This window comes from Ovis canadensis, chromosome 23 (genome assembly GCF_042477335.2).
Source record: "Ovis canadensis isolate MfBH-ARS-UI-01 breed Bighorn chromosome 23, ARS-UI_OviCan_v2, whole genome shotgun sequence".
Classification (NCBI taxonomy): domain Eukaryota; kingdom Metazoa; phylum Chordata; class Mammalia; order Artiodactyla; family Bovidae; genus Ovis; species Ovis canadensis.
Window position 1 is genome coordinate 70,931,214 of NC_091267.1, and position 25,152 is coordinate 70,956,365.

General features: G+C 46.5%; 1 protein-coding gene across 14 annotated transcripts in view; it reads left to right on the forward strand.

The window, feature by feature from the left end:
* Window positions 1-25,152, forward strand: part of NEDD4L (NEDD4 like E3 ubiquitin protein ligase) — a 371,893-nt gene that overhangs the window by 183,343 nt on the left and 163,398 nt on the right. Inside the window, exon 1 of one of the 14 annotated variants that reach the window (XM_069569079.1) lies at window positions 186-494. The exons of 12 other annotated variants lie outside the window; for them this stretch is intronic. The gene's annotated coding sequence lies outside the window, so the exon portion shown is untranslated. Of the gene's footprint in view, window positions 1-185; window positions 495-25,152 lie in introns of those variants that run through there. One more of the 14 variants, XM_069569084.1, reaches the window with a different exon arrangement.

Genomic DNA, 25,152 nt, shown 5'->3' on the forward strand with positions numbered 1-25,152 from the left:
AGAAGCAGTTACTGGGGAAAAGGGAGAATTCCAGCTCCCCCCCCCCCCCCCGACATCAGCCCAGAAGACAACTCCTGGAAAACAGAGACGTCCGTGGAAATGTTTGGAACGGCACGTGGACGTGTGACAGGGCATGTCCTCCCAGAGGCAGTTAGCGGTCATCGCTCCAGACTAAGTGGCAACTCAGAGATGATGGATTCTAGTAGGGTAACTGGGGTTGAATAGAAACACATTTAAAAATCACCACTTGCAGTGATGTAAGCTGTCCTGCTCGCTTCACTATTACTCATCCGCCCTCTGCGGGTGACGGGATCACATGTGATTATAAAGCACCTCTGACTCAGGTCAATGACTGGAAACCTCGTCACATTACAGAGGGCATCTGGTCACAGATTCTGGAGCAGAGGTCAGCGACGGCCCTGGGGCTGGGACCTTTGGGAACGTTTTCCAGGGCCGGGATTTGGTTTGAACCTGCAGCTCAATTAACAGGCTTGGTGAGTTGATTTTTGGCCAAGATCTGCCATACTGTGTAGACAAGCTTGAGACTCAAGGAAGTCTCCAGCCTTGTTAGAGGAAAGAGTGTGGTGGGCTTTAAGGAATTTTAATGTCTCCCACTTTTTCTTTCTTGCCCTGTTGTGTTGAGGTTTTCAAGGGCGTGATTGCATGTGAGGTTCGTGAGTGGTGTGTCTGAAGGACACTGACCTGTCTGGTAATACATTTGTGTGGCTATCTTAACTCATCGACAAGGCTATTGAGTATCCTTGTTCATTCGTTTAGAATAATTTGTCTTCTTATTTGAGTCTGTCCCTGACCAAATATTTATTAAGTATCTTTGTGCTGGAGACCTCTTTTTCGCTTACAATTTGCAGTTTTTGTGGAGCTCAGATTCTTTTTAAAAGGCTGACTGTTTCTCCCCCTTCTCATTCTTGTTTTCACTGGGTTGATTTTCTTTTTAAATACATACTTTAGCCACCCTTAAGCATGGAGCTGAGTGGGGATGGCCATCAAAGACAATTAACATTTAATTGATTGGTGAGATTAAGCAGACTGGGAAAAATATGTTTCCCAATTTCATTAGCCAGTTAAAAAAATTGTTTTTCAATTCTTTGTTCATTCACAGGGAGTCCACACAGTGATTTTTCCCTGTGTGTGCGTGCACTTGCATGCCAGAGGAGCCCTGTTTCTGAAGGAAATAAAGAATTTAACGGCTAGGACGATTACGTCAGCTAAAAAGTATGCCTGTCAGAGAGAGTATGAGAGTGAGAAGACCGAAACGGGGCCCAGTCACTTCCGGGGACCTGCACACCCCAGGAGATGGGGCATCACCCACTGCAGGGATGTTATGGGGAAAATTAGATTTGGAGCATGACACAGCACAGAAAGCTTTGATGACAAATCCAGCATCTTAGTTAGGCAATAAGCCGCTTAAGGCTGAGACCCGCAGACAGTGAGACTCAGAGGCGTGCTGGCAGGTGGGGCACGGCCTGCCCCTCCCCGGCCCAGAGCTGCAGGCCTCCTGCGCTTGCCCAGCCGAGGTGCCACCTGCGTCATCCTGAAGTCGCCCTTTCGCTGTGCTCTGTATCTGGCTTGGCTGCTGCTTTTTTAGGGGAGGGGAGAAGTGTGGGCAGAGAAGGAAAGAAAAAGCAGTTGGTGAGTTCCGGGTGAAGAGTGCACCAGTAAGTCTCTATGTGGCTTCCCAGTCTTGCGGTGAGGCTCAGTTATTTATTCAACAAGGGTGCACGGAGCCCCTGGGGGTGCCCACTCGGGAGCCGGGTGCTGGAGAGGCCCGGGGCAGCAGGAGGGGCCAGGTGTACGCTGGTGCCCGGGCCGTGGGCCACACGGCATCTGAAGGGAGCTGCAGCCGACAGTCACCAAGGGAACATGTCAGTGTGATAACCAAGCAAGGGAACAACAATGGCATGGGCGGACAAGCCTTTCTTTTTTTTCCTCAGTCGCTGTCTCACGAGGCAGCTTCTAACATTTTCCAGTACGACTGTCTTTTGGTTCATTTGGAAGTTGTGGCCGACACTGGGATAGTGGTCAGAAAACCTGCTTTAAAAAGGCTCTGCCAACTCCTCCCCGTAGAGGGTTACAGGTTATTGTGTTCAGAAGGGACAATGCTGCCATTTATCTTCTAGACCAGAATGCAAAGGTGTTTTCCTGGAAAAAAATATTTCCACTCACCTAGCATGCTTATCTTTTCTTGCCAATGTTGGAAGCCAGGGACAGGCACATCATTGGAGTAGTCCAGGAGGGACGAGTTATTCCGCCCTCTCAGACATGTGGCAGCCTGGATACAGAGGCAAAGGGTCGGTCCTGTGGCCGCACCGCTGGTGTGACACAAGTTTTGTTCTTTGCCACATGGGGCCCTGTCGAGTTAAGTGACGTCCAATACTGAACTCTCATTTTTAAGTCAGAATTTATTTTAGCATTTTATAGAACCAAGCCTTGTAAATTACTGCTATCTTGAAAGTATAGGATTGGAAAGCCCCCCTTACCATTTGGTGAGATTCAATTCAGTTCAGTCGCTCAGTCGTGTCCGACTCTTTGCGACCCCATGAATCGCAGCACGCCAGGCCTCCCTGTCCATTACCAACTCCCGGAGTTTACTCAAATTCATGTCCATCAAGTCGGTAATGCCATCCAGCCATCTCATCCTCTGTCGCCCGCTTCTCCTCCCCCCTCCAATTTTTCCCAGCATCAGGGTCTTTTCAAATGAGTCAGCTCTTCGCATCAGGTGGCCAAAGTATTGGAGTTTCAGCTTCAACATCAGTCCTTCCAATAAACATGTAGGACTGATCTCCTTTAGGATGGACTGGTTGGATCTCCTTGCAGTCCAAGGGACTCTCAAGAGTCTTCTCCAACACCACAGTTCAAAAGCATCAATTCTTTGGCGCTCAGCTTTCTTTATAGTCCCAACTCTCACATCCATACATGACTACTGGAAAAACCGTAGTTTTGACTAGATGGACCTTTGTTGGCAAAGTAATGTCTCTGCTTTTGAATATGCTGTCTAGGTTGGTCATAGCTTTCCTTCCAAGGAGCAAGCATCTTTGAATTTCATGGCTGAAGTCACCATCTGCAGTGATTTTGGAGCCCAGAAAAATAAAGTCAGTCACTGTTTCCCATCTATTTGCCATGAAGTGATGGGACCAGATGCCATGATCTTCGTTTTCTGAATGTTGAGCTTTCAGCCAGCTTTTTCGCTCTCCTCTTGGTGAGCTCAATGGGCAGCAATCGTGGCATCTGGTTATTTCCCAGTGTGGGTGGCAGCTCCAGGAAACAAACCTGGTGCCTTACTCCAGGGCACCTGCCCGCAGTGACGTTGCTGCTGCCACTGCTTAGTCATTGCAGTTGTGTCTGACTCTGTGCAACCCTACGAACAGCAGCCCACCAGGCTCCTCTGTCCATGGGATTCTCTAGGCAAGAAGACTGGAGTGGGTTGTGACGCCCTGCTCCAGGGATCAAACCTGGGCCTCCTGCATTGTAGACAGAGTCTTTACCCCTGAGCCACTAGGGAAGCCCCCAATTATGTTGCTATGTTGCCTTAAATCAACTAAACCAGGACAGCCATTAAAGGAGGAGGAAAAAAAAAAAATCCTATCTTTGTCAAATGTGCAATTGTTAAATTTTTGTGAGGGTCTCCCACTTAATAATTTGTCGTTTCCTTCAAGTTATTAAAAAATCACCCTTTCAGACAGCTTCCAGGACCATCCAATTGAACAACAATCAGTGCCGGCCTCCACCTCCCAATGTCAGTCCTCTTTGCCTGCTGTGTGTCTTTTTAAAAAGTTATTCATTTATTTGGCTGTGCCCAGTCTTAGTTGTAGCTCGTGGGATCTTGGATCTTTAGTTGTGGCATTCGAGCTGTTAGTTGTGGCATGCAAGATCTAGCTCCCTGACTAGGAACCCCCCTGCATTGGGAGCACAGAGTCTTAGCCCCTGGACCACCAGGGAAGTCACTGTGTTTCTTATCTCTTTAGTGTTTGTAGTCTGCTTACCACCTGTCTCCCCTTGCTAGAGGGTGACGTTCACAAAGAAAACAAATCCTTTCTTCCCCGGTGAATCGCAGGTGCCTGGACCAATGCCTGAGGCATAGTAGGTGCTCAGTGAATGGGCTGAGAGAAGGAGCAGAGAGGAAACCAGACGCTCATGCCTTTGGATGGGCTATGGAGGGAGCCTCTGGGTGTCCTTGGGGTCCTGACTTAGTCATCTGGGGGCTGTGATTTCTTCTGAGTTGTCAGTCCCTAGAGGGGAGTTGTCTGGAGCTCGCCTTGTACCATCTTGAGGCGTTAGCAAAATGGACTTGGCTGGGTGGCTCTCGTGACTCTGGAGGTCTCATCACCAGCCTTTCCCACAGGCTTTTCCCACGGATCAGGGTCGAGTCCCCCACTTCTGTTACACAGAGATCTCTGGTCCCCCGGGGACTAGCTCCATAGAGCTCCTTACAAGCTGTTCACCGACGTGAAGAGTGTTTTACCTCCTGTGGGTTTTCCCTGCCTAATTGCCACTCTGGTTTTCAGCCTTCAGCACGCTGCGGTCGCATGCTCCACTGTGGTTTTACTTAACCTGAATCCTTTATTAATTGCCTCCTGTTCAAACCCCCTCAGAGCAGGTATCCTTCACTTTCAGCTTCTGCTCCATTACTATTGGATTTCTTTGTTTCAGTCATGGCATGAGGAAAAAAAAGAAAACAGAGAGATTGTGAGCGAGGCTGTTCTGTTTCTATCCGAAGTACCCCAGTTTGGGCAGTATCATACTTTCATAGAGATGGCCGTCGCCCAGCCCGTGAATTCTCCGTGCTCCGTGTACATTGTCCGTGCACATTCTCCGTGCTCGGTACGCACGGTGACACTTTACAGTCTCTGCTGACGACAGAGCTCACAGTTGCCCGCCCTCTCACCTCACCCTCCATGCCTAATCTGCCTTTGGGTCGTCACTGAACCCATGTCGTATATGCGAGTGACCAAGACATGGCCCCATTTGCAAGTCGCTCCTAGACCCGTCCCAGTAACAGTCACGCAGGTAAGCCATGGCGGTACTGGTTGTCTTCTACCAGTGGGCGTGGGTTTGGCATTAAAAAAACCTTCTCAAAGACAGCTGAGCTAGTCTTTCAGGTTGAGTGAGGGTCGGTGCAGGCATGGTGGGATCAGGACATTTCCAGGAGAGGAGGAAAAGCATAGTGTTTGCTAAATGTGCAAGGCACACGGAAGATGACCTCCGAGGGGCAGGCAGAGGCCAGAGCCGGGCAGACTGTGGGTGCCACGGTCGTCTGGACTTTATCTCTGAGGTTACCAAGAACCACGTTCCCATGGGTGTGGCTTGGGCGATAGGGTTGTCATTCGGCTGCATAAAGAAGACGTGGACTGGAAGAGATGAGGCTTGCGGCAGATTTCCTCTGTGAGGCACGTCACCACTGGCTTGGGATGGCCAGAAGGTTCCTTTGTTTTCTTTGGTGCTCAAGCTCTAGGGACCAGCTGCAGGCGACTTGGCCACCCCTTCGCTGTTACCAGTCTTGGAGAAGAAGGGGGTGTGAGCCCACCCAGCGAGCACTGTAGAGTGAGAAGAGGTCAAAGATGAAATGGGGGGGGGGGCACAGCATATAACATGTGTTTCTCCGGCCTGGGTGTCCTGGTCTCAGTTCTTCATATGAGACGCATGTGCTTGTCCACACCTGCGGTTCACTCCTGAGTGCTGTGTTCTAATCACCCTTAGAGCCTTGCTACACCCACCAGCAGTATCGCCTGGGAGCTTGTGAGAAATAACCTCACACTTCCTTAAGCACAAAGCATTAACACAGAGTCCTCAGGTGATTGCTTTGCCTGGCAGAGTGCTCGGAGCCCTTTTGTAGAACTTCTTTGCCAATCACGTAAAAGCAGAGGGTTTGTTTCTTCTTCTGTGTTCTCTATAGGACCTCATTGCTTTTCAAGTTTTCTCAAAATTGCAGACTGTAGAATATACGGAGTGTAAATCTAATCAACAGCTAATATGTGGCACTTGGCTAGGATGAAGAGCTGTTTCTCGAGTTCAGATCGCAGTCTGGGTAGGGCTTGATGGTCGTTTGTAAGGAGGAGCGTGCTACCTACACGCTCACCTTGCTTGGGGTCATCTAACCCCTTTCCCCCCAGTGACCCAGTGAAGAGAGAGGGCGCATCTCGCTTTCGTGGTGACTCCAGCCACATCCACAAGTGGCTGATATTTGATGCGACTGTGATCATTGTTGGATGATACCATCCGTGTCAGCTGCACGAAAATTATATTCAATATCTTGTAATAACCTATAATGGAAAAGCATCTGCAAAAGAACACACACACACACACACACACACAGCCAAAATGTTGGTTCAGGTTTTTCTGTAACACCTTGTGAAGCAAACTTTTTGGCCAACCCAACACGTTATGTAACTGCATCGCTTTGTTCTACACCTGAAACTAATCCAATGTCATAAATCAGCTACACTACAATAAAAAATTTTGAGGCTAATTACAATGAATGTTTTCTCAATTATGTGCTTTTATTAAAAACTGTTTAAGAGTTTGGGGTGTGAAAATTCACATCCACGTTGAGATTTACGCGTCTTTATTTTGAAAGGGAAACCTTTTCAGGCTTGGGGAAAAGATCAGCGGCAGATAACAAAAGCATGGAAAAAAAATACTGAGAACTTGTACAGTTGGAATAAAAATTTCATAATGGTGCATAATGAGCTAGTGATACATGTTAAAAATATGAACTCTCCAGTTTATAAGTGCTTATCAACAGTGTAATCAGGGTGTTTGGAATTAACTGTTATCATCTCCCTAAGTTAGTCCCCAGCCATTAACATTTTTTGTGTCCTTTAGATTTCAATATTTAACTTTCTCATACAAGAGTGTGTCAGTTGCATAATTCATTTGTTAAAAGGTTTTGGTTTTGTTAATCAAAGGTGATTCATACTGTTAGTTTGGCATTTGTGAAGTCACTCAATCCAACTCTTTGTGACACCCCCCAGCCCCCGGCCACCCAGTAGGCCTCCAGGCTCCTCCGTCCATGGAATTCTCCAGGCAAGAATCCTGGAGTGGGTTGCCATTTCCTTCTCCAGGAGCTCTTCCCCACCCAGGGATCGAACCCAGGTCTCCTGCACTACAGGCAGACGCTTTACCCTCTGAACCACCAGGGAAGCCGCACTACTGTTAGTTTGGGGTATTAGGTAGTTTTATTGCTGAAAATGAGGTTCACTGTGAGAGTTTTTTGTTTTGTTTTGTTTTCTTATGTCTTTGAGTTTGAGCTTATAACTCAGGACAATGTAGGAAAGGACCCTGTGGCTCCCACACTGTGGAAAAGTGAAGAGAATAAAGGAAGTTTAATTAAAGGAGACTTTGCATGGAAAACACATTATGTGTCTAGTTGATCAGTATCAGGTATGTGATGAGAATTCCATGTTTTGGCAGCTGAGGCAAGAAAACCTTTCCAAACGTGTGACCCTGGGGAGAAGTTACCCTGTCATATGATGAGTAGGAGGTCAAGGAAGGAAGGAATACTTACTGAGGGTGCGATCTCTGCAAGGTCCTATGGAAAATGCAGTCTAGCCTAAGAAGTAGATATGGGCCGTAAGAGACGTGCACCTAATTTAAGAGTGTCAAGATTTACACACTCGAAAAAGGACAATCAATACAGAAAGGCACGTAAGTCACCGCAGAGGAGTGGCCTCCACAGCCACAACTGTCGGAATGCAGAGCACAGAGAGGCTGGTTATCACAGGGCGTTGTTCTAGGAAGATGAGGAGGGGGTACTGGCTGCCTGGAGCCTGGAAGGATCAAGCATTTCCACCGGAGGAAGGGGAGAAAAGAGAAAGGATCTCCCATAAGTGAGTAGGCACCAGGCATGAGTGGGCTAACAACTTTGAAGGTGGTAGATTGGTGTATCTGGGGAATCAAACACATGTGGCTGTTATTGACAAGGTAGTTTAATTGGATTCTGTACTTATTGCCTAATAGAAATTCTTAACTCATTACTGACGGGTCCTGTTTTGCAGAAGCTAGTGCTTATGGCCAGCCATTTGTTATGGAGGTGAGTACTGAAACGTCTCTGGTCAATAACGTTCAGGTAACAAAAGATGTATTAAGACATGTCTCTCATCACTGATGGGTTAAGCATGGGGCAAAAGTGAAACAAGTTTCAGTATACCAGAGATCTGACCTCCATAATTATTCTGGGAAAGTTGCATTTTATTCTGCATAGATAGTCTTAATCTGTCTTTGGTGCCCTTAGCCCATGATGATTTGGTACTTTCTCCTTTAGGGTCACAGGGACAGGGAGAAACATGTATCCATAAAGCAAAGTCTTCTTGTAGCATAAGCTATAACACCCTGACAAGGTGGGCATGGTGTGGGTACGAAACACAGCTTCTCTAATTCTAGAACCTACCCCAGGCTCTCTTTAGAGATCCTTTGGTATCCAGTCTCATCCAACATGGTACCTGAAGGGAGGATTGTAAAATACCTGAATGCAGAGAAAAATCTCCTTGTTCATCCTGCTTTGAAAATGTGCTGTTCATGCTGGTGAGATCAGTCAAGATTTTTACTGCTGATGAAGACTTCATTCTTCTGTAAATTCTCTTCTTGACAACACATGGGCCGTGGGGGCCCAAATGCGAGGACCTGCCCTGTATCTGCCTGGGTAACTGGGAAAACGTGCTGCATGCCTTCCTGCCGTGGGGGCGGGGCTTTGTCATAAGCCAGCCCTCCTCCAGTTGACTGTAGCTTTTCCTTCCGGTCATAAGGCTGTGAAGCTCTTCTGAAATTCTGTTCTAAAAAGCCTTATGGTGATGTTGTGCAGGACTCACCATCATGGAAAGGTCAAGTCTCTGGTGGTTGTTTGTGTGTTTAATAGCCTTGAAGACAGAACTTTAAATATTTGGCCAACTTATTTGAGAGTTGGGAAGTGTTTTTATGTTTGCCTGAGCAATTCTAGGATTTCGCAGGCATTCTTTGTGCTTTAGAGGGCAGTCTGTGGTAGGCAAGGTAGCATCAACATATTTTAAGTATTGCTCTACAGCTTAGTATGCATGCTCAGTCACTCAATCATATCTGACTCCTTGAGACCCCATGGAATGTAGCCCACCAGGCCCCTCTGCCCATGGAATTTTCCAGGCAAGAATGCTGGAATGGGTTGGCATGCTCTCCTCCAGGGGATAGTCCCGACCTAGGAATTGAACTTAGTACGGGTCCATAATCCCATGCAGTTCAAAGATCCCAAAAGCCCTGGAAAGAAAACGTCGTTGTAGGTTTGTAGGAAACTCATTTGGTGGCAAACCCTGACCTCAGTGGACTTGAGAGTTCCTGGTTTTATGTAAAACACATAATACAAGTATTTATACATATTTGGCTGTGGGTCCTGTCCCCAGACCCCCATTGGGGTTGTTATACAGTAACTTGAATAGTCAGGACCATCTAAAATGAGAAAGAAGGTCAGAGTTCTGGAACATAGTTGGCCTCTGGGGTTTCCAGTAAAGGATGCCTTGTTCCTAAAGCTGCCAGAGTGAAGTGCCACGAACAGGGTGGCTTACAACAGAACTGTGTTGCCTCAGTTCTGGAGGCCGCAGATCCGAAATCAGAGCCATGCTGTCCCCAGGGTCAGGGAGAACTTCCTCGAGTTTCTCTCCTCTGGTGTTGGAAGCGGTCCTTGTTAGCACCCTTCCGCTTACGTGGCCATCGCCTCCCTTGTGTCTTCAGGCCGGTGTGCGCGTCTGCCCGGGTTTTCCCCGCTGCTGAGGGTACGGTCAGACTGGATTAGAGTCCGACCCGAAGGGCTCCTCTTCACTTGACTATCTCTGTGAAGATCCTTTTTTCTCATAAGGTCACATTCTGAGGCTCTGGGATTAGGCTCACACACCATTTTGAGGGGACCCAGTGGAGCCTGTAACCCGGGGAACGGTTTCACTGGTCCCTTCTTGCTGTGTTCAGGCCGGTGCCAGTTTCAGGACCTTGGCCTCCTGGCTCTCCGGTGGCCCGGCAGCTGCTTTGCTGAGCAGCTGGCACCTGGGGGCCGCCTCTTGAGACTCGAGAGAGTGCCAAGTCTTGTGTTAGCCCCCTCTGAAAGCTTGCCCGGAAGAAGAAAGACAGTGTCTTCTAGTGAAAACTGAACTGGACTCAGGGTCTGCCCCCGAGGTACCTCTGGTACCACTATCACCCCCATCCCTGAGAAGTCTAGAATGTTCCTAGCTACGTTAAAGGAAGGACCATACGGAAAGTCTAGGACAGCGCTTGGCATGTAGTGAACGCTTGGGTGAGAGCTCAACACTTCTGTGTGCAGGAGCTGGTGAGCTGTCCTTGGACTCCTTCTCACACCACGTGCCCTGCCCACCCAGGAAGGTTGGCCCCTGTTGGCCCAGTTGTTCACTCATCTGCATGGCAGCTCCTTCTTGGAGACCTTTGTGGCTGAGACACCCCCCCAGCACCGGGGGTCTCAGCAGTGTAAGTCTCGGATGTCCAGGGGTCCTGAGAGCTTCCCGGCACCCAGTTCAGTTCACTTTAGTCACTTAGTCGTGTCTGACTCTTTGCGACCCCATGAATTGCAGCACGCCAGGCCTCCCTGTCCATCACCAACTCCCGGAGTTCACTCAGACTCACGTCCATCGAGTCAGTGATGCCATCCAGCCATCTCATCCTCTGTCGTCCCCTTCTCCTCCTGCCCCCAATCCCTCCCAGCATCAGAGTCTTTTCCAATAAGTCAGCTCTTCGCATGAGGTGGCCAAAGTACTGGAGCTTCAGCTTTAGCATCATTCCTTCCAAAGAAATCCCAGGGCTGATCTCCTGATCTCCTTGGATCTCCTTGCAGTCCAAGGGACTCTCAAGAGTCTTCTCCAGCACCACGGTTCAAAAGCATCAATTCTTCAGCACCCAGAGCAGACGTCAAACACACTCTGTGCTCTGAGAACCCAGGGCTCTTCCACAGTTAATTAAAAGTATCTTTTTCTCCCTGTGTAGTTAATAAAGGCTGAATTCCCTGAGTAGTCATCTGCCTTAGAATTCGCCCTCTTTTCTAGTTCCATGCAGGTCAGTGTTGGGTCCACTTTGGCATCGAGTTCAAAGTCCTTCTGCTGGAACAGCGTTGCGTCTTTGCATCCTGAGGGCACAGGTGAAGTGAACCGAGGGATGGACTCCGGAGCCACAGTGGTGACTTGGAGAGTCCTTGGTGACTTAATGTGATTCGGTGTCTGCTTACCTATTGCTTTAGGCTGCTGACTTCATAAATTGGGAGAGTGGAGGGAGATAGTGTTTTTTTTTTTTTTAAAGAAATATAATTAAGAGCAATTATGAATGTACGTTTGTGTGTGCGTGTGGTGCTGCTCATGGGTCTAGTTCCCTGACCAGGGATCCGAGCTGAGCCCTCTGTGTTGGAAGCTCAGAGTCTTCACCACTGGACCGCCAGGAACATCTGATGAATGAATCTTTGCAAGAAGTTTGAGTTGGTTTGACTTTTAAATGAGTGGGTATCACTGTCCACCGGACTCAGAACAAACTGATGAGGGCCTCAGAATTTGTCCCTTTGCCTCATTTCCTTTATTTTTAAAAAGCATGTATTTATGTCCTGTTAGCTGTGCTGCGTCTCCGATGCTGCACGCGGGCTTTCTCTGCTTGTGGTGAGTGGTGGCCGTTCTCTATTTGCAGGGCACAGGCTTCAGGGTGAAGTTGCGGCTGGAAGGCTCTTGAGGGAGGGCTCGGCAGTTGTGGCTCTGGGCTTAGTTGCCTCGAGGCATGTGGGATCCTCCCGGAGCAGGAATCAAACCCCATGTCCCCTGCACCAGCAGGCAGATTCCCAGCCACTGGATTGCAAGGGAGGTCCGCCCTGTTTCCTTTAGAGCGGAGTTCCTGATGAGCTGTTACAATTACAGGGTACTTGCTACAAGGTGGTGGTTCTTAAAAATGGACCAGAACTGACTTGCCTTTACTCAGCTCCCACCCCCCCACGTCGAACAGAACAAAACAACGCAGCGCCAACTGTAAATTGTAATTACAGATCGGCCTTGTAAGTTGCCCTTCCTGTGACTCCAAGAAGTGTGGGCAGTGGCCAGTGGCCAGGGGATGCCCAGCAGGACAGGCAGAGCCCTCAATGCCCAGCTGAGAGGAGGCTGTCTGTCTGCTCCGCCCATCCTCTCAGGAGTGAAGGCTTGGAGACAGACAGGCACTGAGTTCAATGGGCTCCTTGCGTTGGGTCCTGGAGAAGGAAGGAAGACAAGGCAGAACCTCCATGCTTCCTAAACTGGGGTGCCAGGTGAGCAGGTTGTTAGAAGCGCAGGTTATCAGGTCGAGCCTCAGATCTGCATCAGAAACTCGGGGCTTGGGCCCAGCCCGCCAGGCGGCCCTGACGCGCGCCCGTGGTGATAACCTCTTCGCGGGAATTCCTCGCGTCGGCAGGCCTTCTACAGGCAGCCCGGCTGCTGCGGTGACGCTGGGCGCTGGCAGCCACACGTCTGCATCGTAGCGGAGACCTTGTCTGAGTGCACGTATGACAGGGAGGGTATGCGGAGATGTTCCAGATTGTTCTAGTTAATCATTACTGTGAGCAAACACCACCAGAGCGTAGGTCCTGCCAGATGAGCATAAGAATGAATAAGCCTTCTGCAGGTCCCTGGCAAAAGGTGGGCAGGAGACTGTTCTAAGAAGGGGGAGGAGGCACTTATGGGGAATATTTGAATGTTTCAATGATACAAATCTGTGGTTACCGAAGGGTGGGTTGTGGAGGGATGGATTGGGAGTTGGGGATTAACAGAGGCAAACTGTTGTATGTTTTATAACTGAATCCCTTTGCCGTAACACCAGAAATTAACACAACATTATAAGGCAACTATCGTTGTTGTTTAGCTGCTAAGCCTTTTTTTTTTGTTTTTAAACTTTATTTTACTTTACAATACTGTATTGGTTTTGCCATACATTGACATGAATCCACCACGGGTGTACATGCGTTCCCAAACATGAACCCCACTCCCACCTCCCTCCCCATAACATCTCCCTGGGTCATCCCGGTGCACCAGCCCCAAGCATGCTGTATCCTGCATCGGACATAGACTGGCGATTCGTTTCCTACATGATAGATACATGTTTCAATGCCATTCTCCCAAATCATCCCACCCTCTCCCAGCTGCTAAGTCTTGTCTGAGTCTTTGCGACTCCGTGGACTGTAATCCACTAGGCTCCTCTGTCCATGGGATCTTTCAGGCAAGAAGACTGGCGTGGGTTTGTCATTTCCTCCTCCAGGGGATGTTCCCGACCCAGGGATGGAACCTGCATCTCCTGCATTAGCAGGCGGCTTCTTTACTTGTGAGCCACCAGGAAAGCCCCAAAACTATACTTGAATTTAAAGAAATGTTTCCATGATAAATCTCAGCAACCTCCTCATCTGTCCTAGGATTCACATTCTTTGCGACGCAAGACGTCTTATGTGGTGGTTCTCCCTGTGCCCCGTGTGGACTGCCTTCTCTGGCCTGGACAGTCCCCAGGTTGAGCACATTTCCTCTCTCTTTCTGCTACAGTATAGAGCACATGTTGCTTATTGTGCTCAGATGCTCAGTCGTGTCCGACTCTGTGTGACCCCATGGACTGCAGCCCGCCAGGCTCCTCTGTCCATGGGATTTTCCAGGCAAGACCACTGGAGTGGGTTGCCATGCCCTCCTCCAGGAGATTGTTCCAACCCAGGGATCAAACCCGAGTCTCTTGGGTTTCCTGCACTGGCAGGCGGGTTCTTTACCATTGGTGCCACCTGGAAAGCCCAACATACTGCTTAAATAGTAAGATCGGACTCTGGTTTTCAAAGATCTTCTTTGGGGAAGATTGAGCATTTAGGTCCCACAGTTCTTTAGGACCCATAGAACCCCTTAGATTCAAGCCTGCTATCAACCAGCCCGGGATTCTCTTGCCGGCAGGGGATGGTGACATGGGAGAGTCCTGCATAGTGAACTCTCCCTTGAGACTCCTCTATGCTTCTCTTACTAACATGCTTGCCCCACCTGCAGAGTTCCTGCCTGAACAACCTCTTGGAATTCCTGCCCCCTTCACTTCTGCTACAAGTCTATCACTCTTGGTGCTAAACACTTCACATGAGTATTTTCCAGCTGGTAACACTTCTCTAGGCAGGAATTAATTCTGTGGAGCATTTGGTAAGGGAATTTACAACTATATTAGGCATAACTTGGTCTTTGAAAACTTACAGCTTTAGGGTTATGTTAATTATTCCAGTTACATAAGTAAGTAGGATACCTACATAAATATTTAACATCAGTGAAAGCAGAAGATGAAATATGAATTTAGTTGTATGGTAAATTTGAAAGCAGGCATATATTATGCTGATTCTGTATTGTCCTGTGAGTATATTTATTTCCCATTGGACATTTTTCTGGGACCTTTTTTTTAATGAATTAAACACACACAAATAATTTATTGACAAAGACCAAGTGCTCTTTTAAGTAACAAGAGTACGACTTCTTTTATTGTACGTGTTTAAAATCACTTTTTTTTTTTTTTGCAAATATCTGTTCATGAAACAGTGTCTGTGGGATTGTGATAAGAGATAACGAGGAAATGATTCGTATATAGATTTTTGTTCAGCCGGAGCCTTTAAGGACTATTTAAAGTTTATATAAGGTGAACTTGAGCTCTCTATATTTTTGGTCTGAATACAAGTACCTACTCCTTTGATTATAGCTTTGTACACATTCCTATGGTTATGGCTTCCCCAGTCCTTGAGGTAAGGGTCTTAGGGTTCAGATTATTACCCACCACTTTATGCTGGACTAGTCGTGGGAAGGTAACAAACATGACTATTCATATAAAAGTTGAAGAAAGTGATTAAAAGTACCTCTGAGCTGTCTTATGGGAGTTTGAACTTAATGGCATGTGTGATCATAGTATTTGAAATAGTGATCTCATTTGGCCAAAGATTTCCATGATGTCTGTAATGTTTACTGCATATTAAGAGATGGGACTACTATATGCTGAGAAAATGATCCAAAGTGGTTTTAACTTTCTTATACCATTTCTAATCTGAGAAATCCACATTTAAAACACCGCTTCGTGGATCACGACTTTTGTCCATTCACTCATAGGAGGCATTGAAACCCTCCACACTCTATAAGCACTCGGGTGGCTGAAAAGTTGCTGTTTATGTGCTTGTGATTTGAGGATGTGCGTGTGCTGTGACGTATTTTTAAACTACATTTTCAGAAGATATGCTTTCGTGCAGTCTCTCCTAACCAGATTGGAAAATGGGTCATTTTTCTTATAAATGCATGATTTGAATTGCCCCCCCCCCAAATGTTCATGGGGGAGAACACTTTGGGGCCTTTGGCAGAGTGGATTTTTAAAAGCCCCTAAAGGGATGATAAAGGAGATGTTCAGTGTGGACATGGTAACTAAACATCCCTTCAGTGGCCCCACAAATAGACCCTGTTGCAGTGGCGATGAAGCGTGTTTCACCTACAGGATGCGTAACAGGGATGCTAAGGAAGGGCGTTTGTTTTCACTCCACTTGGTGTTTATATACCTTTCTTTAAAGGCTCTTTGAGTTGTCTTTACTCCATTACTTGGAAAGGAAGGCGATTGTTCTCTTAGAGGCTGATGTTAAGGTTGGAAGTGCTTTCTACCCCTCCCTGCTATATTGACGTAAGCATGATGAGTGTCACTTGAGCCTTCTGGTGGCTGCCATTTTTGGGGGGACCACTTGCAGTGGGAGTTCACTGTGGGGGAGAGGTGGGAGAGGCTGGCCATAGGGACTAGCTGTATCACCTCGCTGCCTCAGCATTCCAGTCTAAATAGTGACCATCCCCATCATTTGCGGTATAGAGAGAGATGAAAAAGAAATCACTCATGGTCTTGTAAATGCAGTAATAAACACTATTTTATAGTTTGATATGTTTATAATGCAGTAAGTGTGTTTGCTTTTATGGTTTAATTTTATTTGCTAATATAGGTTGACTATATTTTTAAAATTTTCTTTGTAAACAGAGTGCAGGCAACTACATCAAGTACTTCATCAATCCCATTGTAGCAGCTCCATGGCATTTCACGTGTGCACATATGTATGAGGACATCATCTTTTCTTCCTCCGTGAAACGGGGATTACTAACATCCTGCTTTGTTGCCGTTGTTCAGTCGCTAAGTTGTGTCTGACTCTTTGAGACCCCATGGACTGCAGCACTCCAGGCTCCCCTGTCCTTCACTGTCTCCCAGAGTTTGCTCAGATTCATGTCCATTGAGTCAGGGATGCTATCTAATCATCTCATCCTCTACTGCCCACTTCTTTTGCCTTCAATCCTTTCCAGCATCAGGGTCTTTTCCAATGAGTCAGCTCTTTGCATCAGGTGGCTAGCATATTGGAGCTTCCGCATCAATCCTTCCAATGAATACTCAGGTTTGATTTCCTTTAGGATTGACTAGTTTGGTCTCCTTGCAGTCCAAGAGACTCTCAAGAGTCTGCTCCAACACCACAGTGCGAAAGCATCAATTCTTTGTTGCTCGGCCTTCATTGTGGTCCAACTCTCAAATCTGTATACAACTCCTGGAAAAACCATAGCTTTGACTAGACGGACCTTTGTCGGCAAAGTGCTGCTTCTGCATTTTAACACACTGTCTAGGTTTGTCATAGGTTTCCTTCCAAGGAGCAAGCGTCCTTTAATTTTATGGCTGCTTATTACCAGGTCATTCTGAGGACTCAAGATGATGTATACATAAGGCACCAAGCACAATGCTCTGCAGTCAGAAAGCATTTAATAAATAACATTGCAAGTTGCTGTTTGTATTCATAAGATTGTCCCTGCATTTCAGATCATCTGAGAATAATCATAAAAATTTATGACTGTTTTGAATTCTTATTATGTCTGCCTAGCCAGCTTTCATAAAGGTGACCTCTGCGTTACATGCATTTGCTCTTGTCTGACTTTGGTTTCTCTGGAGCAGGTGTAGACAGCCTCCTTGAGGGCAGATTCTATATCTGTTTACCTCGCCCCCACCCCCATCTCTTTGACCTTCCCCCTTGGTGCCCACCACAGTCCTTTGTAATGAGGGACACTCTATTTGAGGGATTAGTTACTGAACAGTTTCTAATAAGGGAGCAGTTTCTGGGTGCCCTGTTCCCTTAGGACTTTGTGAGTTGCTATCTCTGTTGGCTCTATTAAGCTATTACTAGCGTAAAAGAAAAGTGTTTTCTTAATCTCTTGTGATTGCACATACATGGGGAAAACACGTAAGAGAAACTGCTGGAGATAAAGGCACATCCCAACTGTCAACCTCCTTTGGCGGCTGTCTGGACATGAACGAATGATATTTATACTGCTGCATGATAGTGACACTACCAGAAGATAAGGAGACATTAGTTTTAATTAAAGTTGCTTAAAAAGGCAAACTCTTTTAGCTTAAATATTTTCATGAGCTGGTGCATATCTGCATAGACATAAACAGAACTGTGAATATCTGTGTCAGAGATAAACAGTTCCCTCACAGTGCTGCTGTCTCCCCACCCCGCCCTGCTCCCCGTGGGTCCCAGGGATCCAGGGTTGGGACCACCGAGTGACCTTGTTTTAGATGGCAAGGGATGAGGAGAGGGTTCGTCCTGACCAGCTATTTCCAGCCTTGGGTGACGGGGAAGGCGCGGCTCCGGACAGCAGAATCATTCCGGAGATATCCAAAAGTGTGTTTTTCAGCAGCTTCACAGAACTGTAAAGTCGTTTTGTTAAAATATAGTTGATATACAGTGTTATGTTAGCTTCTGGTGTAAGGTGATTCAGTTACACGCATACATTCTTCCTCATTATGGTCATCGCAGAATACTGAATGCAGTTCACTGGGCTGTGCAGTGGTGGTGGTGGTGGTTTTGTCAGTAAGTCATGTCCGACTCTTGCCACCCCGTGGACTGGGACCTGCCAGGCTCCTCTGTCCATGGGCTTTCCCAGACAAGAATACTGGAATGGGTTGCCATTTCCTTCTCCAGGGGGATCTTCCCAACCCAGGGAGCCAACCCGCATCTCCGGCATTACGGAGAGAGCCTCAGGGAAGCAGTGCTGTGCAGCAGGCCCTTGTTGTCCGCTCTGTATGGAGTGGTCTGCGTCTGCTCGTTTGCCCCCCGCTGCCCCTTCCCCCTTTGCTAACCATGCTTGTCTTCACGTCTGTGCGTCTGTTTCTGTTCTGCTAGTACGCTCCCTTGTGTCATAGCTTAGATTCCACGTGTAAGTGATGCCATATGGCATCTGTCTCCTCTGCCTTCAATGACCACGCTAACCTCTAAGCTCATCCATGTTGCTGCACGTGGCATTAGTCCAGTCTTTTGTCTGAGCGGGATTCCCTTGAGTGCATGCACTACGTCCTCTTTATCCGTTCATCTGTTGCTGGACGTTTACATTGTCTCTGTAACTTGACTATTGTAAACAGTGCTGCTGTGAACAGAGATCTTTCCAAATTACAGTTTTCTCTTTAGCATATTCCCAGGAGTAGGGCTGCAGGGTCAATATGGCAGCTCTACTTTCAGCTTGTTAAAACTGGCTGCACCAACTTACATTCCCACCAACAGTGGGAGGGTTCCCTGTCTCCATACCCTCTCCAGCTTTTAATGACGGCCATTCTGACGGGTGTGAGGTAACATCTCATTGTAGTTTCGATTTGCATTTCTCTAATGATCAGTGATGCTGTGCATCTTTTCACGTGCCTATTGGTCATCTGTATGTCTTCTTTGGAGAAATGTCTATGTAGATCTTCTGCTCATTTTTTTTTTTTTTTAATTATTGAGTTGTATGAGCTGTTTGTATATTTTGGGAATTAAGCCCTTGTCAGTCGCATCATTTGCAAAGATTTTGTCCCAGTCCGTAGGCTGTTGTTTTGTTTACGGTTTCCTTTGCTGTGCAAAAGTGTGGAAGTTTGGTTAGATCCCATGTGTTTGTTTTTTTTTTATTTCTACTGCATTAGGAGACTGACCCAAGAAGACGTTGCTATGACTGATGTCAGAGAATGTTTTGCCTGTGTGCTCCTCTAGGAGTTTTATGATGTCACGTCTTTAAGTCTTTAAGCCATTTAGAGTTTATTTTTGTGTGTAGTGTGAGGGTGAGTTCTAACTTCATTAATTTACATGCACCCATCCAGCTTTCTCAGTACTGCCTGCAAAGAGGCTGTCTTTTCCCCATCATATATTCTTTCTTCCTTTCGTGAAGATTGGTTGCCCAAAGGTGTGTGGGTTTATTTCTGGGCTCTCTGTTCTATCCCAGTGATCCACATGTCTGTTTTTGTGCCAGTACCATGCTGTTTTGATTACTGTGGCTTTCAAGTCTGGGAGGATTATGCCTCCACCTAAGCTATAATATAAAGTTCTAATGCCTCTTGAGCTCCCTTGGACAAAACTGAAAATGCATTTGTCTGTAGTAGACCCATTCCTTTCTGGCATTTGTTGAAAGGTCATACATACTTAAGAGCAGCTAACTGTCGGTGTTGGTGACAAGTGACGTATTTCAGAATGTAATTTATGCCTTTCAGTAAATGTCAAGGGTTGGAAGGTATGTGCATATTTCTTTCAAAAATCTTCAGTAGTCGCCCATTTAAGGCAATTTTCTGGGTAGGAAAAAACTTCTGAAGCTCTTTGGGGTTTTTTATTAAGGTGTAGGTTAACCTTGAAATTACAAGGTTTTGTGCCTTGCTGAAGAGTATATTATAGTTGAAGCACATGTGTAACTATTATTGTTATTTTCATAATTTTTGTACTTAGCAAAGTAGTGCTTGCTCACAGTAGAAAATCTAGAAAAAATGAAAACCACAAAGAGGAAAGTAAACATAATTCATAAAGTTGTCATCTAGAGAGAACAACTAACTTTAGCTCCATTTTCTCAATTACTTTTGCATATATATAGAATTAGTCACAGTTTTAGATCGTGCTTATCCCTTAATGTTATACTATGATTATTTTTCCCAATGAAAAATATTCTTTGAAATGACGATTTTCTGGTTTATAATATTCTAGCAGATGATTACACCATAATTTATTTAATCACTTCTTTCTTGGACTGGAAAGTTGCTTCTAATTTTTTCTTATATATGATGCTGTAATGAGTATCTTTTGCAGATAAATATTTGCCTACATCTCTGATTATTTCTTTGGGATTAATCCTTAGAAATAGATTTGTTGAATCAAAGGCACCAATTCTTTGAATGTTTGATACCTCCTGCCTGCCATATTGCTTTCTAGAAAAACTTGTGATAATTTTTTTTTGCAGTAGTAGAGTATTAAAATGTCAGCCTCTTTTTAGAAAGTGTTAGCTTTTTTGAATCCGTGACCCCTTGTTAGATGAAAGCTTCCGTTTTGATATTATCACCTATACTCATGTGATTTATTATCTCACAGTTTCTAGCTAACATTTTTCCTTATTGGTTTGTGAGTGTCTTGCATTATTTCTTTGTTACAGATACTAGTAACTTATGGAACACTGACTGTGATAGTAAAAGTGGAAAGGTATGCAGAAACCTTCAGCAAAACAGGTTTTCCAGTGAAATTTTCTCTGGGTTCGCTAAGTCTTAGTGTATCTATCATACATCAGGTATGTGTTGTGTGTTAGTCGCTCAGTCGTGTCCGACTCTTTGCGACCCCACGAACTGTAGCCCACCAGGCTTCTCTGTCCATCATACGTCAGGTAGTCAAAATAAATTTGACCTACAGTGTTATGTAATGTGCTACGTTAGGCTCGGCTCTGCTCACAGGGAACAAAGACGGGATATTTTTACAGACTGTCCTGGCAGCATATTAAGCAACTTCATTTTATGGGAAAGAATGATTGCTTCCTTCAGGTGATGCTGGAGTGCTCCCACAGGAGGCATGGTTGAAAAACGAAGACTGTTCTCACTGTTCTCGTAATAGCCCAGCCTCTTGGAAGGAGAGGTTTCTAGCTGGTGGACACAGTGGACACGGCAGTGCCAGTCTGGCCTAGTGGCGCAGCCTGAACCTAACCCCCAGAGCACTTGGCCAGTGGAGGCAGCCCCGCCCTCGTCTCTGCTTCCCCACTCCCCCCACTCCCCTGCCTCCTTGAAGAGTACCTCGGTCTCATCAGAGACCAGTCTGCGAAAAGTGAGCAAGTAATTGGTGCGGCAGCACTCGCCTTTCCACTCTGCGGTTTATCATAGAGCACTCGGGTGACTCAGATGGAGGGGGTCACCGCTTAGTGACACATCAGGCCTAACGGTCCTTGTTGAGTGTGTCCTGGGAGGCTGAGCAACGGGGAAACCCAGCAAGTCTTATTTCCACCTCTCCCTGAGAAATGACCTCATCTGTGCTGTTTTTGCTTAGTGGCGACGAAGGCAGAATGAGACCCGCCTCTGAATTCTTGGAGCCTGGTTAAGATCAGAGCAGGCCTGTAGCCCTGCAGTCTTTATATTGAAGTGTTGAGTGCCAGAATACTTGGCACAGTGTCCCAGCCACTGCTTCTGTGCCCCATTCAGATGGGCCAGTATCTTCTATTTGTGATTCCTGTGTCCTTGTCTGGAATACAGCAAGTACTCCAAGTACTCAGTTACTTTATTATTGTTGTTTATTCGATAAGTCACGTCCGACTCTGTTGCAACCCCATGGACTGTAGCCTACCAGTCTCCTCTCTCCATGGGATTTGCCAGGCGGGAATACTGGAGTGGGTTGCCATTTCCTTCTCCAGGGAGTCTTCATGCTCCAGGGATTGAACCAGCATCTCCTGCATTGCAGGCAGATTCTTTACTGCTGAGCCACCAGGGAAGCCCTACTCAGTTAATACTAGGATGCTATTTGAATCCTAATATCAATTTGTCTCCTTGGAAGGACTGGAAAAGAAAGAATGTAATACCTCAATAGCTTCAGTACGCAGCAGAGAAAACAAAAGGTTTGACAAAAAGAATGTCTTCTCTATTCCACAAAGCGTTGAGCTTCCTAGAGAGGAATGTTAATGCCAGCCCCAAGTTGTACGCACACCAGCCACTAGGGTAGTAACTGGTTGTCAAGAGTAAATTGCAATGAGCTTTGTTGTAAATAAGGTGACCGGTCTGCTCATCTCCACCAGATCCCCTTAGGGCTTCCACAAGCATGAATCACGAGGAAGCACGGAATACTTAAGGTGCTATGCTCGGCTGGCACCCATTTATGCTACGAGGCGATCAGTGTCAGGCCAGATCCACCATCACCTCAGGAGCAGGGGGCTTGGAAGGAGCAACCGAGAACCTCAGAAGTCTTGAAAGAGGGAAAAACAGAATCACAGTTACGGCTGTCATTTATGGGGCACTTATACTGCGTGTTTGGTGCTGAAATGGGCACTCATGTTAATACATAATATCCTCTGATCCTTACAGTGATACTCTGAGTTAGGAATTGTTCCCATTTCATTGACAAACCACCTGAAGTTAAGAGTGGTTAAGTGACTGTCTGAAGGTCACTTAGAGGGTTGGTGAAGTTGAGGTTGGAGACTCCAGTGGAGATGGTCACAGGCACCGGTGGAGGAGACCTGCCGACTTCCCTCCATGCCCTTCCAGATTTTTTTTTTTTTTTTTACTATTTATAAAAGTATTATGTATTAATGGTTAATAACAGCAACAAAAATCTTCGGTATGTAGGAAGTAACATGAAAAAACCAGAACCCTCTACCTTTTCAGCTATACCCTATATCTACTCCCCGTAAGAGAAGGTGCAGGCCCCCTTCTTTATGTGTCTTTCCTAGACTTTCTGCTGTTCTTGGCGAGGCAGGGGGAAGCCTCGAGCATAACCTGCCATCAACCTTGGGATCTGGCTGACCTTTTGTAGTAAAGGTGTGGAGAGATTGAGGGTCTGATAAGTACCCTTCAGAGGGCAGAAGGTTCTTCCGGAACTGCCACCTTTATCGGCGGGCCTCTGTGGATCAGTGTGAAAAAGTCTCTGGTAGCTGCAGTCTTCTCCCCGCCCCCACAGAGCGTCACCTTCAGATGAAGGTCATCGGAGGTGAAGACCGTGAACAAGCATTGGAAAAGAAGCTGGTGACGAGGCTCACTGATCCTCAGCCTGGCCCCAGGCACACCCACACCTTGTGCCTTTAGCTTTGGCTGTTGCTCAGGTGATGTGCTCTTGATACCTAGTACGTAAGTTGGTTAGAAGTGGGTAACGTATAAAATATCACCCCAGTGATGACCAACCCAGACAGCATATTAAAAAGCAGAGACATTACTTTGCCAACAAAGGTCCGTCTAGTCAGAGCTATGGTTTTTCCAGTGGTCATGTATGGATGTGAGAGTTGGACTATAAAGAAAGCTGAGCACCGAAGAATTGATGCTTTTGAACTGTGGTGTTAGAGAACACTCTTGAGAGTCCCTTGGACTGCAAGGAGATCCAACTGGTCAATCCTACAGGAAATCAGTCCTGAATGTTCATTGGAAAGACTGATGCTGAAGCTGAAACTCCAATACTTTGGCCACCTGATGCGAAGAACTGACTCATTTGAAAAGACCCTGATGCTGGGAAAGATTGAAGGTGGGAGGAGAAGGGGGTGACAGAGGATGAGATGGTTGGATGGCATTACCGACTTGATGGACATGAGTTTGAGTAAACTCCGGGAGTTGGTGATGGACAGGGAGGCCTCTCGAACTATAGCCCATGGGGTTGCAAAGAAACAAACACGACTGAGTGACTGAACTGAACTGAAGTGATGATCAGGAGTGGTTTCTTAATACTCACTGCTGTGTACTTCGGCTTTCATGCTCTGATGGAGAGAGTAGAGTTTTATTCTCTCTTCCTATTTTATCTTCAGGAAGTCAGTCCATATTTTCTTAAAATGGACTAGGCTATTGTTACTATGAAAGAAGAGAAGTAAGTTCGAATTGTTCTGAAATTCAGAATATTCTAACCAATCCAGTGGCTTTAATTTTTTAAGTATAGAACCCCAGCCAAAAAAAATTCTAACCTGAAAAACCAATGTATAAGACAGATTAAGGTGCAAATTCTGACCTGTAGTTATCCTGAAATAGTTGCACAGAACTAGGGCTCTGCTTCGTCTATCGTGTGAAAACCACTGATTTAGTCCAAGCCTCTTGATTTGGGAGATAGGAAAATTGAAGTTCAGAGCACTCAAGTGACTTGTTCAAGGTCACACAGCTGGTTATTTGGAGTGTTGAGAAGGAGATAACATCTCAAAAGTGTGATCTTCCCTAAAGGTAAAGACACAGGCCAAGTCTGGTTGTTCCCCCAACCAGAGTTAGACAAAAAAATAAGATAAGCTAGCTAAAACAGCCCCCCTCGGGCTTCCCTGGTGGTCCAGTGGCTAAGACTCTGAGCTCCCAATGCAGGGGGCTTGGGGTCGATCCCTGGTCAGGGAGATGGATTCCATGTGCCCCAACCATGAGTTCGAATGCTGCAACTAAAGATCCGGCATGCTGCAACTCAGAGCTGGTGCAGCCAAATGCATAAATAAATAAGATACAGATTAGGTCATATTGGCAGTTACAGCACATAATGATTTCCAACTCAGCAGGATTTTGAGAACTCCTGCCCCTCGACATTTCCATGGGCAGCTCTGTTGGTGGTCAGCATAGCATACTGCGGGCAGGCTGGATCCATGCACTCAGAGGGTTGGATTCTGGAGCAAAGATGCCTGTGTTCCTTCCCATCTCCTCCCTTCCTTTTTAACCATGGACAAGCTGCTTGATTTTTCTCAATTTCTCATCTGAAACATGTGCCAGCTTCAGAAGCGTGTGTGAGAGTGGAGTGAGATGCTGCCTCCGGGTACTGGCCAGGTGCAGATGGATGCCTGACGGCAGCTGGGTGCCCGGCTGGTGGTAGCGGTGCTGGGGGTGCTGGTTCCAGCTGTGCCCGTAGTTGAGGCGGAGGGGATGGCTGCGCTGGCATCTCCCTGCTCACTCTCTGATGCTTGATGCCCTGTCCGTATTGCACCTTTCTGCTCCAGCCTTCCCCTTGGTGAAATGGGAAAGTGTTATCCCCACTCAGCTGAGCTAAGGGCCATTCATGAATGTCTTTTTTTTTTTTTAATCATCTTTTTAAAAAGTTTTTAATTTTTTAATTGAAGTAGTATTCTTGCCTGAAGAATCCCATGGACAGAGGAGCCTGGCATGGGGTCGCAAGAGTAGGACACGACTTCGCAACTAAACCACCACCGCCATAGTTGGTTTATAATGTGTTAAGTGACTCAATTATACGTGTGTGTGTGTTGC